The 15927-nt window shown below is 39.3% G+C and overlaps 1 non-coding gene across 1 annotated transcript; it reads left to right on the forward strand.

Moving 5' to 3' along the window:
• The first annotated feature begins 15439 nt into the window (after positions 1-15439).
• TRNAN-GUU (transfer RNA asparagine (anticodon GUU)) lies at positions 15440-15513 on the forward strand. Its single transcript has one exon. It is a non-coding gene; the product is annotated as a tRNA-Asn (tRNA).
• The last annotated feature ends 414 nt before the right edge of the window (positions 15514-15927 follow it).

Raw genomic sequence — 15927 nt, forward strand, 5'->3', positions numbered from 1 at the left:
CACTAACGAGATATTTAAAATTTTTGTCTTTAAATGTAGGTTTTATATAGGAAAGATATTTCATGGGACCTTGGAAAACCTCTTTTAAACCATAACAATTTATTATTTTTCCCTCACAGATGAATTTTTCGGAAAAATATTTGAATACAAAGGTAATACTTTTTCGTACTTTAAGTTCATGATTACACTAATATGTAGAAGTTGATCAAATTACGAAACCAATAATTGATTCTATTGTTATTCGTAATAAGTAAGCATAAACAGTTTTCGGTTAAGCCAGCTTTATTTTGCATTTGCAAAGCGTGAAGTGACCCGATTTCCATTTTCTAATCATCCGCCCGAGGAACTCCCTGGGTAGAAAAAGCCACCATCATCCCTGATTCAAACGAAGAGAAAAAATCTGCATATTAACCGTTGTTGTACGCCTCTCACCAAACCAGAAGACTCGCAAACGTCACCTTTCCCACTCCTTTTCGCCCAACCAACTGCCATTCTCTCGAATAAAATAGAAGTAATAAAAAAATAAAGGCACCAACTGCCGACTCGGCATCCCTCCCGGCCAATCACTCACGGCCTTTGCCGTCTTTCTTTTTTGTCGAGGCCTTTTTGACTGGTCCCACCAGAAGGTTCCGGGCAGGCTGGCCGGCTAGAGATGATTTCTAACTTTGTTCCCCAACGGTTTGCTCCGTTCTCTCCCTCGAGAGCGGCTCCGTCGGTGGAGTGGCCGGCGGAGGCGTCGGCAACCGTCGACGGTGGTGCTTTCCCCGCGGCTCTCCGTGGGCGTCGCGTCTTTATATGGGCAAGAGCGGCTGCTGACGCGGCCCCCGGCGCACGGCTCCGAGAGGGGGCGAGAGGAGGAGGCCGGTCCCGCACCCACGCCTTTTCCACCGAGAGAGAGAGAGAGTGCCGTGGCCGGGTGGCGAGCACGCTGTAGCGAGTCGAAGGCAGGACGCCCACCCGTGCGCTCTGCGGCGAGGACTACCTACTCCCCAAAACCATTAGTCAGAGCAACCCCCCATCGCCACGTGCTGCGACGTCACGGAGAAAATCCTCCTCGATTTTATTTTAGCTCCCTTTACTCCATATTAGCACCTCTGCACCGCGCTGAGCTCATAATAATTGAGGGATAAAGCGCTTCCCTGTTTTGGAAAATCTAGGGTTCTGAGTCGGAAGTCAATCGCACGTTTAGTCAGTGCGTTTCTTAATCGTAATTTCTATTGTTGCATACGAAAATTCTATCCAAATTAGGGCATCACATGTTGCGTTCAAAACTACATCCAATTCTCTTACGACAGTTGAAATCCTGATATTATTAATATCCGCCAAATACTCGTAAATGCCATTATCTAAGAAGGTGGGAAATACAGCGTGGGAATAATTCTGTTATTTTTTTAACACTTTATACATCTTCGCCCAAATAAAGACCACTATCTATCTATCTACATCTGATGTTTGTATCCATATTATTTCTTTTTTTATCCAAACTTGAGTACATTTTTACGCTGTCATAAATTATTTACTCATATTTCATAATAAATGTTCCATTTCATTTTCAAACTCTTTTCCGTCTAATTACCCTTTGGATTCGAGTATTTTTAATATCGTAAATGGGATATTCTTCGCTCGTTTTGTGTACAAAACGTTCCTTAACTATTTATTTATACCAATGCTGTTATCGTGCGATAAATAAAATTTCTTCATCAAATTCATGTAATCCTCTGAAGTCATTAAATGATTGCTTTTACTTCTAAATTGTGAAATTAAGCCGCTGTTGATTATCGGAAGCATCTGTTTAAGCATACTTTTAACCATATTAAACGATTATGCATTGATAAAGCCCATTAATTTTTTTCGGGCATTAAATGAAACAGCTGAAAAGTAAAGGCATACATTTCTCGGGGCAAATAAAAATAAAAGACTCAGAAATTGAAGGAGAGAGCTGTTTGTTTCGTGGATAATTTATCAAGTAGTCATCATTAATAATTGTAGAACCCTTGGAGTAAATGTTAGTTTTGATGTTAAAAGATATCTGTGGCGTTCCTAAGCGTCTATTTATTCGCCACCACTTCTCAACCTCAGTTGCACTCTCCGATTTAAAGAAACGTTCAGCTAAATTCGCGAACATACATCTCCTTTGATGAATCATTTTTTTCCAAACCGGTCGCTCCTTAAAAGGAACAAATTTACCACGTCTGTCTAGTTGGACATGAATGTGAATCCCCTTAATGTGTTTTCCATTTATCATCTTTGGAATACCTTAATATCACTTTAGCGCTCTTTCAGCAACAGGAGGTAAATGACCGAGATAAGAGGTCCGTTTTAATTAGCAAATTTATTCCGCTTGTACGTTTATTGATTTTTATTGCACGCGAATAATTTAAGCTTATGGATTTAAGGAAATCAAAACAATGAATAACCTTGAATACTATACTGAATCCTTGAATAATGACATTTGATTTAATTAATTAATCACACTGCCCTAATTGGGTATGCAGTAAAATCCGCCAAAATATGTTCAAAGTGCATTTTGACACAGAAAAAACTTTCTATATCTACGGAGCATAATTCTAAAACGCCTTGAGTCAGTGGCTCCCAGCCAGTCGAATCTCAATTTTCGCGCTATGAAACCTTAAGACATCCTTCCGCCAGAGATATCAGATTCAACTTTATTAGTGGGGCACCTAAACTCCATACCATGAAAATGCATAATTTGCAAATTGTTGTATTATAAAGGAAAATATTAGAAAAAGCTCAGTAAAAATTTATTTAGGGATGGTGCAGGAAATATAAATCAGCTTTCTTAGATGTGCGGGAGTGTGTTATAACTTCATAATAGTTATAAAAGGAATTCCAGAATTTAAAATTATTCATTGGGATTAAATCTTTCCTTGAATAAAACCAAAAAGAGCTCGGGTTGGTATTGTTAGCTCAAATAAACTTGATACAGTGGAATTTTTAGCATATGCATAGTCTTATTTGGATGATAATATCAAGGCATTACTGAATAAAATGGGAAATGGCTAAAGAATTCTGCCGAATTACTGCGCATAGTTGGCAGCGTTTTCAAAACAGCAAGGCAAAGAGAGTTCTTCAGCGCTGGAAGTCCTGAGTAGGGGAAAGTATGGAACGAAAAATTAAAATTTGTATTGGCGTTCTCTTTCCTTGTTCCAAAGTTATGTCATGGTGGGATGGAAAGGCATCAATATAACAGTGACGCCACATGTAAGCCACAACTATTGTGATATCGTACGATTGTGTCAATAAGGCTTCGTGATCTATGAGTTTTAATCCCTCATTCTATATATTCCCTAGCAGCAATAACACCCTCTATTATTTCAAGAGTAGTTTTTTTCCCCTTTTGGACAAAAGCTTTCTGCAGCGGATGCCATATTCTAGTGGGGCGTTCATTGTGCGGGCTGACCACAAAGGAAATTGGCGCGTCCCTTTCACTCTTTAGCCGTTAGGTTTTCCTATTAAGCGCTCGAAAAATTCAAATTTCCACGAAGCGGTTCTGCTCCTACCAAACACGCTCATTCCACAATGGGGTCCGACGCGAGAATTTCTAAGTTTACAGGTGCTCCGGGATGTATACCCCTCAGAGCATGTATGAAAAAGTGGGTCCGTAAGACTTAGATTTTCTTCATAGCTGTACATTTACTTACAATTTAAAATATCTAAGCATCCATCACTAGATTGTAATTTAATTATACACCAAAATATTATTCACTAAAAAGTCACCCAATGGGCAATGGGGTGAAAGCATCAACAGTAAGGAGTCGGGAATAGAACTTAAGTATGGGATAGTTAAAATTAGTTAGGAATTGGTCCACCAATAAAACTTTCCGCGGAAAAAATGGCAATGTATATCTATTTGTTTTGGCATCTGTTGCATTAATTTTGCATTCGTAGTCCAATTGGCAAATAATAGTTGGACCATATACTCTCGCATAAGTTTCAAGCAATATGAAAATATTTCGCGATTCAAATTAATCATTTGGCCTCCTTGCTTCCACCGCCAGTTTGAGAGAGTATCACGTCTTTCTATCGTGATCCGTCATCCGTCATCCGTCCCGCTGCTCCAAAATCCAGTGCAGGTAGTCAACTGTAGAGAGGAGGTGGAGATATATCCGACCTCAGGAAGTGACGTTTTCAGCGCTGCGTGAGGTGTGGCTTCTGGGACGCTGGATAAAAGGTGGATGGAGGTCTTCCTTGACTCCTTGCTGGATGCCGTGGGTGTTAAGGGCGCGTGGGAGGACCGGAAAGGCAGTGGGAGGGGAAGATATCAACTCACTAGACCAAATGTTACCGATAATCGGCCGTTAAATTCTCCAGCGTTCTTACGGCTCAAAAAAACCACGCGGCCTGCGAGTTCATTTGAATCTTGTCCGTGGTTATTAAGATTAGAAAAGAATGAACCGAATGAGTAATTACGCTATCGTTTGAATTTTTTAATCACTTCAATGAAAAAAAACTAGGATTCATGCCTTAAAATATCCCTCTGTAGAAAGGTTGGAAATGACTACTCCTCAATTAGGTCTCTCGAACGAAAATGTGTACGTTCCTTTGCCTAAAATATGAAACAAACTACAGTATCAAATACTATGTGTAGCTTTTTCAGCATTTGCGAACTGGGCAAAGAAATGAGTTGGCATTACGTTTGGATTTATTCAAAGAAAACAGTTTCAATTCATAGCTGTATTAATATATTCCCAATGTGTTTTTGGTGTGAGGCAGATACTACTATTCGTGCTAGGTAAGCTACTACAGAAACAATTACTCACTAGTAACCCTGTCTTGATTGAAAAATTTATTGAAAGTGCGGCCTAAACTATTTGGTTGAGGTTATGAAAGAGTCATCAGAAATCAATGCAGCATTAACATACGGCAAATGTGTATTTGAGTTAGAGAAGACATAGATTAGGTCAAATTGAGATTTATGCCATTGAAAAATATTAATAAACAATATAGAAATCCAAGATAGGTTACAGACGTGGGCGATTTTGGAAAATTATATTTGATTGCTTGAGATACACCTACTGACACTTCAAGGCATCACGTTTTATTTGGTCTTTCATATCTCTCAGTTCTAAAATGGAGAACTGCTGGTCCTTGTGAACATACGCGATTTTATTTGCCTCGACTTTAAATGAGGGTTTTCACTCAGCCAGAGTAAAATCACGCCTAGAACTATTGTGAGTGACCTCGCCATTTAAGTTTCTAAAGCACCCACACAACAGGAAAAGAGAAACATTTACCTTTTACTCGGTGTTGCTACACCCTCGAGATGCAAACCAAGGATAATGCGCCTTCATCGATTATTTCACACCGATGGGCAAGATAACTCCGCCACAGGAAGCCAGATCCGAAGGACAAGTTGTAGATCTTCAAATCTCATCTCCGGAGGGCTACCCAGCGAGAAAAAATCCATCTAAAAGATATCATGGAAAGAATATGAATATTATGCCGTCGTGCGGGGCGTTTTAATGCATGCATCTGCATCGAATCGGACAGAATTACTTCTGATTTGCAAACTCTTGCCTGCTCTACGAAGCTCCGAAAATTATTCTGGGAGTTTTCGATATCCCAGTTCGTCCTTGGCAGACACCAAGCAACCCCAGGGCGTTTTACCAGCGGCGAACGAATAATCTAGATCCTTCAATAGCCGCCACGATAAGAGGAGAATAATATCAGAGGAAAAATACATTCCTCTGTGGTACAAGAAAGCGACAGCTTGGCTCAGGGATGTGTTTCTGGGTTTTCGCTCGACTCATTCCCAACCCCATTGTCAAGAAGTATGTAGGGAGAAGAGCATTAAAAAGTGGTTAAAATGACCAGATCTATTTTTTGCTATACGTAGAATGATTCAAAGAATTTTTAAATGTAAAATAATATCAAGAATTTAGTCATGATAAAGTTTTCACAATGTTTACATTTCGGAAAGAAGTCCTCAATGCGATGAAATTTTTTGATAAATCCCAATTTTTGTACCAATTCCGAAGTCGTTTATCTTAAGAATTAAAACTTAAAAATGTAAATTCAAATAGATGGCAGTGTTAAATTAGTTAACCACACATTCTTCAAAAAGCTTAAAAGTATATCATATTGGCATTAGAATGATAATATTGATAGCCAAGAGAACAATTACCATACATTCTCTTGTAACAAAGGTATCTTTTAGATCCCGCGTTTTTTTCAGATTGTTGGCCATCATGTGTTTTCTTAAATCCAGAAAATGTCATTTCCGATCAAAGAAATGACAAGTTAAAATAAACTCGCAATACTAGAGTTTCTCAGGAATCTCCAAAGTTACAATAATTACGTATAAGGTCGTTTTTCGATCCATTTTCACAAAATACTACTTATTCGTTAAATTCTTATGTAATGCGAATCCTTAATATATACTTATCAACAGGTTAAGAGAAAAGAAATAATTAAAATGCTTAGAGAGTGTCGCGCATAAAAAAATTCACAAGAGTTTTAACAAAGCTTACAAATAAATATTAGGTAATAATATATTTGTGGGCTCCCATAGGTGGTGAAAACAAAGGGTTTTAAACAGGATAAGATGGTGGTGATAAAAGTTCATTTATTTTTGCGACAGGGTAAAACATTTAATTTACTAGAAGAAAACGAATACGATAAGAACTGAAAATTAGGACTAACACCGATGAAATGACAGCGATGAGAAAAATATCTATTGTGCGAGTTGATGGCGAGACTTAAGGAATCCAAGGAATTGCACCTTGATGCAAAATAGTGCGATTAAAACTTTAATTGAACTAATTGTCTCAATATTAGATTTAAATTTAATTGTCACTTTCGTTGCAATTTAGAAACAGCAAATCAGAGACGCCTACTCAAATTTCACCCTCATAGCAAAGTACGCAAAACTTGTAATATTTTTGGTTTAGAGTGCATATGCGTGTAATAGATAGAAATAGCTCCTAATACAGCTAAGTCAATATTTAACATGCAATATTACTGCAAGTTTTTATCCCACATTTTCTGAAACCTCAGACAACAGTACTCACCAAATGTAGCTCTGGGTTACATTTAGGAGCACATAGGCGGAGTGAACTTTCTTAAGACAAATTTTAGGTAAGTGATCAAAAGCATAACATTAATATCTGCACAATCACATCAATTCGCAGATAAGCGCGCTTGCTGGAAAACTGGAATATCACGGGTTCGAATCTCGCTTTGGACGAGTATATATTATTTAAACATATTGTTGTAGAACGGAACTCAATACGCGAAATGGCCTCAGCTGTGGAAATAACTTAAACTGCAAATCCTAAACCCACTTCGTTCTAAGCCAAAATAAGAGTAGAAATGATAATTTTTGACAAAAATCAATTTTAGGTGATTCTTTTGGCGATTACCAATTATTTACAGACCCTGCATCTTAAAATATGCAGAAACATCGTACCCTATAATGATTGTGCTCGAGCATTAAATACCAAATAAAAAACAATTTTTAAAGTGCAAGTAGTCACAGAATACACACAAGAATAATTTTCAGCATTATTCAATTTTTCATTGTAATTTTTCAAGTTAAATGATTCCCAGGAACTTAATGATATTTTAACAAATACCAAAAAGAAAAATCCTTAAAAAGCAATTTGTGTGTACCATTTGAGATCTTAATCCAAGATTTTAGACTTTCATGCTTGCTTCAGGACAGCCCAGTAGGATTCGCAACCTTGAAACTCGAATAATCCTCGAAATAATATTCTGTACGACAGGGCAGGGAACGCCGTCCGTAGAAATGTTCCGCGGCTTATTTTTAGCTCGCCTATCCACAGTGATTTCCCTGAGGCTGAATCCATTCGGAAATCGAGTTCCAACATACCGATGCTGGCTTTCGATTTTTATCAACCGAGCAATCACCTGCCGTTATCACGACATCGACGAATACGAGTCGTATTCACGCCATCACCACCAACCGGAACCCACAGCACCAGGATAATGTGGGGCCCGGGCATCTTTTTATTTTCCTCGATCGACATCTCTCCGCGGCCGAGTCTGTTCCCCCCCTCCCATCATTTCAATTCGCACTCCCCTCCCCCCTGCCACGTGTCCCCCGCCCCCCGTCGCCACCCGCGAGTGGGCGGACTGGAGTTTTCGCGAGGGTGGTGCCCGTCTCCAAATGCAACTGCGGCATTTACACCGCCCTATAAGGAGTGGGGCATGGACTCACAGAAAACGAATCTCTCGTCGCCCTCACCACTCGCCGAGGGACGCGTGTGCCCGCGCACCACGATATGGTGACTTAAGTGATTACGTTACCCGTGGTGCTGCACGCGGGATTGTTTACGGACGGATCAAATTGCGGTGGGACTGGGACGACACCGTCGGGAGATTGTTTTTTTTCAATTAACAGTCAGTTTTGCGACGCTGTTCCCCGAGACCTTCGCACAGACGCGTTCGCCGACCGCAAATGATAATCGGGTGGCTTACGTCGCCCGCAAGGGCGTAATTCGGAAGCGGCGTTGCGCCCCAATGTGTCACCAGGGGGCTTAAAGAAAGGAACCGCCAGCTAGAACGCTTCGCGTCGTCGAAAAACAGTCGCGGGATGATGCGCTCGAAATCCCATTTCATTCTTCTCCGGGCATTTGTTACATTTTGCCTGTTAAACACGTTCGAGTTTATCCGAAAGAGGTTTTATCGAATAATTTGAATATATCCTCCCGGAGAATTAACCTTTACATTTTACCAGAAGGATTAAATCCACGCTAATACTTAAGGGAAGATTATTAGCCTGCGTCAGCCGCTTTTGATATGTGGGAATGGAAAAGAATGGAGAAAATAAAATGGAAGGAGAGAAAGAGAAACGAATAAGTGGTAAAGGGGGAGAGAAGGCAGTTGGGGGAAATTAGAAAAAGGCAGAAATAGTGGATGCAGGAGAACCTGAGAGGGAATGGGACGTTGAATACCCTAGTGAGGGGAAGAGGGCTTGAAAAGCAGGAAAAGGAAGGAGAAGATATTTAGGAAGGCATGAAGAGGGATTAAAAATATATGAAACAGAAAAATTGTCGATTAATAACGCGAAGAGTCAAAATGTTTGGTTTCGTTTAAGGCGTTTAAGGCCTTGAGTTCCTCCTCACTTTCATCCACAGACTAATCCTATCTAAACTTTTTTTTAAATCTCTGATTGAATCAGATAAGACAAATGCCTATACTTCCCCGTGTACATGTAAATAGTAAATGCTTTCTCCTAGTTAAGATTTGGGAACTTTTAGGTATGGAATCTTTCTTGTGATAAACTGAAACGACAAAAATGATTTCACTGATATTAATGGCATAAAAGGTACTTACATGGCGTCACAATCATTGATGTTATCAATAAAAAGTGATGAGAAAACTTCATTCTTGAATGGGGAGTTAGGTTTCACACATTTTTTCACATCTCTGGCGGTCAATAGTTAATAATAAATTAAAAACTGAAGATAATACAAGCCAAGTACTCATGAAAGAAATTTTTGAGAAGTCGTGAAATCAGTGCATAATTAACCAATTGAAAGTTAAAGACCAAATACAATAATTTGAGGATTTCCGTATTTTTAACACTTTTTCCAGCAACATACTCAAATCGCGCCAGTAAAATAACTCAAACTTAGTCCCTAAGTTTTTCACCGAAGATTCACAACATATTAATAGCAATCAATGACGTATGAGCTTAATTTCAACCATCGATGAAGTACGTGAACACCTATTCCTTCCGTCTATTTTAACGCTTGCAAAAGGAATGATTCAGTGGCATAATCTGGGCACGGGATGAGTTTTACGGAGCCATTTTGGACGAATCATTAAGCAAATATCCCGTCCTATGAGAACCTTCTACTGCTTTCGCCCTAACCCGGAGGGATTTTGCTGCAGGAGATAAAGCCAGAAGTATTAATACTACATAAACCATTAAGAACAATACACAAGGTAAACCCTCTTAGTTCATTAAATCTCTAAAAAAAAAGAGTAGCCATAAAAAGTTCCTTATTTCAAGAAAAATCAATATATTTTCTGAAAATTTATTTATTGAATAGATAACCTAGTAAGGCTTCAATTTTTCAAAACGTGGGTGATTTTATGATAATGTATGCGTGTGGGAACCCTATCTCCGACGGATTGAGATGGGGTAAATCAAACTTTTTACTTGTTAAACAACAGGGTTTCCCACCCCATTAGAAGAAATTTACTCCGTGATATTTGCTACAATATGCCCCATGGTGATTTTAATGTTTCCCAAAGTTAAATAATATCTGTACAAACTTTGAACTTAACTCCATGCATTAACAAGAGTACTAAGTTTCCAAATGGAAAATTTCCCACTGAAACTTGAGTTCCTAAATTTCCATGTGACGCGAAGGATTCCGGCCGATAACATGAAGCAAGCAGGTAATATTCACGTCCATATGAACCTCAAAGAGTTTGACGAAGGCTTGAAGAGATATTCTAATCCAAAAAACTCGCATTACCGGAAGAAGACCGGCTTTCGTCGGTGAATTTTGAATTTCCTTACCTTCGCACAGCCACGAAAAGGAGAACCAATTGACTTTTGTCCGAAAACGGTCAACCAAAGCTCAATTTTTTGGAGAACGTCATCAACCCTACCGAGGACGTAATGGCCCCATAACTCATTAAAAGGAAGTTACCTATATCGTTTTCATTCCAATCTGGATACATTTTACTTTAAGAGCAGAAATGGTAGTACGCTGTGGTGGAAGTCCAAAAATGGATCGGGTTGGAAACAAGTTTTTGCACCGGATGGTGACGAAGTAGGAACGCATTGACTTCTCAAAGTTGTCAGAAAGTTTATGCACTTTGATTTCGCAAGAACCTTCGTCTGTTTAATGGAAACTCAGATTAGGTACATGATTAAGGCTACTTTCCAAAGAGAAAAAGTTATATGCATGGTGTTATTCACGATAATTTAAAACTGTTTTAAAAATCAACCTGTTGAATAATTCAATTAAACATTGAATTAGTTTTGGTTTTATGAAGTTGTGACGCTATCCGGTTTTTTTATGTGACATGCTCACGATAGAGATATCACGAAATGCTTTCTTAATGACGTTAATCTCTAGGCATATATCCAACGAGACCTTGGATCCCATGGGCTGATGCGAAAAAATCGATCATTATTTTTTGCATTGCCATTGAATCGGGAGACTGCCCAATACGTCCCACGCACTCAAGACAAGGAGGCTATCCGATCTAAAGCCTCCGTTAGAGGTCAGCGCTACTGGTCAACACTCAGGAAAACTGTATGGCAGATTGATTTAATGCATGATCCGGAATCATGATTTCAATATGATTAATGAGGAGAATTGAGTAAATGATAATCGATTTGTCTCTATTGCTAATTGAATGTGAAATATTTTGCACCAAAAGTATCTTCTTCTCAGTCCGTAGCCATAGCCTGAATGTCACACAAGAAGATGCAACTTTAAAATAAATTGATCGCAAAAACTTCTTAATCAAGATATTTATTCCGTTGTCTTAAAAATATGTCCCTCAATTAAAGCGACTTTTAAAATATTTGTCTTGTGTTAAACCAGAGATGACATCGTGCATGGCATCTGAAATTCCACCTACTACAGTAGAACCGATTCATTGAATTCGTCATATCGTGAAACCTCCGATGATTTACAAAGATTAATTTCCTAATTAAAATAAACTTTCGAACGTATCACTATCAGCTTTTAAACTCGTTCCTATACGTACCCCCATTAGTGCAAAAGGTTAATCTCAAGAAACGGAGCAGTTTGCAGGGATTGAAAGTGTTTTCCATGAGCCACTTCTTAGAAGTCGTCTAATTCTATGGATAATCGCCACCCACCAACGACGAAGTAAAAAGTCTTTCCAAAATGGGAATAATAACAGCACACACGGCAAACGCAATAGCAAGGTGCTCGAGCAAAAGCTCTTTGCGGTAATTTTAAGCTCGGATACGATTAAGATTGAAGGCAGCAATTTTATGCACAAAAAACCGTAAAAAAATACGTTGATTTATTGAATCCTACTACTCTGCTACCTTCTCTGTGAACTTGCGGCTCATCAATTATGTCTATGTCAACAGACTAGGCAAATATTGTGGGAGTTGCTGTACAACTGAGGTCGTTTGGGCCATTAAGAACAGGTGTGAATTTAGGGCATGTGGGCGTGTGCGAAAGGAACTGAGGGGAGGACGGTTGAAAACCCGGCGTCGGCGATAGCTTAATCTCAACTACGTATAGACACAAGGTGTGGCCCACGGGATAAGCCTCTCTTTCGACAGGTGGCGGGCTGCACTTCAAGCGCTCTCCAGGGGGAATGTAACCACGTTCTCGGCGTGGGTGGCCAGGACCTAGAGAATTCACCCACTAAATGTATGAAGCTGAAGCGTTTTCTACAACTATATCTTACAATGTAAACCACCACGAGGGTGTGTGGCAGGGGATTTTAGACTAATATCAGACTTTTGGAAGTTGACTTGACAATTAACTTTATTATTGAAATGAACTAAGTGATATTGTAATTCCACACACACTTTATTTAGAAAACGACGAAGTTACGACGTTGGACGTCATCATCATGATCGTCATAAGGACGTCCAACGTCGTAACCCAGGCCGTCATGATCGTCATGTTGATGAGACCCAACGTCGTGGGCCGTGTTCTAAATAAAGAGTAGGTGGTATTGCAAAATTGTTCATTTCATTTCAATGTGTGGTGTAAATTGCATTAAGTTACACCGGAGATAACAAATTTCATAACTCATTTCAGTTAAATGTTTCATATTTTTGACTGAGTTAAGCTAAAACTTAAAGCCCGTAAATTAAATTAATTGACATAAGTTAACGGTAAACCAATTTTTACGTGCACTTTCAAGTAAAATTATTAAAAATAGGTTTACTCCGGAGAAATCTCATGCCAAAAGTAATTCCATTTCTCAGATAAAAGTAAATTATTTGAGATATTGATGAACGCATACGTTGCCTCAAATAAGACAGAAGTGTCTGGTTGAATTTGAAGTCTTCTCGTTCTCCCTTTGCCTCGAAAAGTGTAGCAGCCTATTAATTATTACTTTTGTCTGATGAATTGACATTTAACGTGTCATGTTTACGTTTGGCTTTCTTGTGATAAAATAAAGTTTTAAGTCCAAAAGCTGGCAAAAATATAAAATAAGAGCTAAGCGCTATTTTTAAAAATTAAATTTTTATCTCAACGTATTGCTACCCAAGTTGAGTAATCAGCCATTATGGTAAGAGCAAATTATCGTTAGCTATCATTTTGCTTTCGGAAAATTAGAATTGTTGCAGATAGTACGAGATAAGTACTTCGCTGGGATGTGGCCACGAATTGAGCGAGGGAAAAAGATTCTTTGCATCGGTCTGCTCGAGTCAATTTCTAATAAATACTCGCAGCATTCTCGCCTTCCAATATAAATTGGGACTATATTTATCTTCTCTGTGGAAGAATTAAACAAATACGATTTGTATTTATCAAATAGCTAAAGTCATGCAGCACGACTTTGATATTCCTTGTGCTTCCAGTGGCTCTAAACTCAATGTATCTTATAATAATTACTAGAAATCGGGTCTTTTACCTAATTAACGTGTCATTAACGTCAAATTTACTTTCATTTTCGTCAAGTTTGACATAGAAATGCCTTTTTTTCAACTAAAATCGGTCATATCTTCCCCTAGGTGAATCAAAATCTACATGAATCACAGAAAAAAGTGAGATATTCCGTTTTGTTTCCATTCACGTGAACTTAACCTGGGTGTGTCTTGGTAGCCGATACTTAGGCTCTTTGCTTGCTTAAGTGATTGCGGGTACATCTTGCGAAGTTTCAACTAAAATTATATCCAAGGAGGAGAGGATTATAATGCATCGTAAGTTATAACTCTTATCGTCCATCACCGCAAATTCTCTGCCAATTTCGACAGATAAATGGATGACATTCATCTCTCGGAACTATTTTTATCGCGAACACATTTCGGTTGTTAGGTTAATTTGAATTTTTAAGCCCCGGGTAATTTTTCATCGATTTTTTTTAATAAACCGACCCTTAGGGAGCTCTCGGGACTAATCTTTTTAACTCCTAGCTATTTAATAATGCATGCTCTCTGCGGGTGATTCATGAATGAAATCTCGATTCCAACCCGTATCCATGTACGGGTTTTTTTTGTCCTCGAAGGAAGGAGGGTGGGGTTCGAACCCTCCCGACGAACGCCCCGCGGGAGAGGGCGTGGGTTAAGTAACCGCTCCGGCAACAATCGAGGCGTGAGCGTGTCTTTGGAGGCTGGTAGGGGGGGAAGGTGAGGGGAGAGGCCCTGGGTCGCGCGAGCCTTGGAACGCATGGGCGTCAAAACCAGACAGCACTGCACTTGACTCCCCCTCGCCGACGGTTTGGACGCAAGGGTGGCCATCAAGGGGTGCCCCTCCCCCGTCATCTCGAATCCCTCTGTCCCGAGCAGCGAGTGCCCCACCCTTCTTCCCCTCATTCATTCCACCATCGGTGTACCGTCGAAGCGAGCGGGGACGAGGGGTGTCATGTCGTCGGTTGATGCGCGTCACCTCGCTGGAAGACTCTTGGCTGTTTCATAACCAAATCAAGCTTAGACTCCATTAATATTCGCGGTTTCACGACTAACGCCTGTCCGCAACGTCACTTAAGTTAACTGCAGACCAAATCACGGACTGTGGAGACAAACACTCAACTCAGATTGGTAAAAAAATGCACATTTCGGCATCTTAACAAGACTTATAACATTTCAAAGGTATCATCATGCTGGGTACCACGACTACTTTTCAGAAGCCACCTACTATCGAAACCAGGGTGCGATCGGAAATCAAAGCGATGTGGCTTTGAAGTTTTTGCCACATCAGCCGTATTCTCCAGATCTCGCCCCAAGCGATTGTTTCCTGTTCCCAGAACTCAAAATACCATTTTGGGGTCGGAGATTTGACAACACATTTGGTCGGCGAGTTGGCTTTTTATTAATCGTGCGATAGTTTTCCCTTTCAGTTGATTGAGCATACTTTTAAAAACTAAAATAAAAAAGTAATTACTGCTACTATCTCAGTGTTTGTATCTCCGAGTGACCTAATGTTCATGCTGAGTGCTTGCTTACAGTTATTCCTATTCTTTTTTCCTGGCGCACACATTTAATGAAACATTTTTACCCAATAATGACGAAGGATCCACTTGAATTCTTCTTATTTCTTGACAAGAGTACAATAAATATCTAACGCTTAAATACTTATTTTATTTTACCCGAAATTATTTTAAATTAACGGCTTCACATGTTTACAGTACAACATTCACCCATGTCGTAAAGTATTCGCCATGGTAGAGAATATTGGTATTTGTACTGAATAAAATACATTTAAAGCATCCCAAAATTTTCTATTTTCCGCAATCCAAATTAGATATCTAATTTTAGGATATCGTATAAGCCTCCGTGGCGCAATCGGCTAGCGCGTTCGGCTGTTAACCGAAAGGTTGGTGGTTCGAGCCCACCCGGGGGCGGTTCTATTTTCCCTATATTTGTTATGAAAAATTTCATAATGCTTGCCCATCATTTTTATTTCGGCGCGGACATTAGGAGCGTATTCACTGATGCATTTAAATGATGAATTTGCCGATTAATAACAGAAATGGAATGTGAAAAGTTCCTATATTAGTAACCAGTAGCTAATTTATACTGCTAATATAATTCTTAATGAAGAGCTCCTATTACAACTCAAAGATGTGGCTGGAAGCAATTTGTATCGAATAAAATAAGATGTGATAAGGAGACCACGTGACACAAATGCTTCAGAAAATAATTGATAGTGATATTGTAAAAGTAAATGTTTCGGCTTTGTCACTAAACGAGAGCTCGGACATTTGTATTTAGATCCAATCAATGCTTCCCCACCAAGGTCAGGAAATTTCTTCATC

The sequence above is a fragment of the Hetaerina americana genome, unplaced genomic scaffold (assembly GCF_022747635.1).
Source record: "Hetaerina americana unplaced genomic scaffold, ioHetAmer1.1.p SCAF_8, whole genome shotgun sequence".
Lineage (NCBI taxonomy): Eukaryota > Metazoa > Arthropoda > Insecta > Odonata > Calopterygidae > Hetaerina > Hetaerina americana.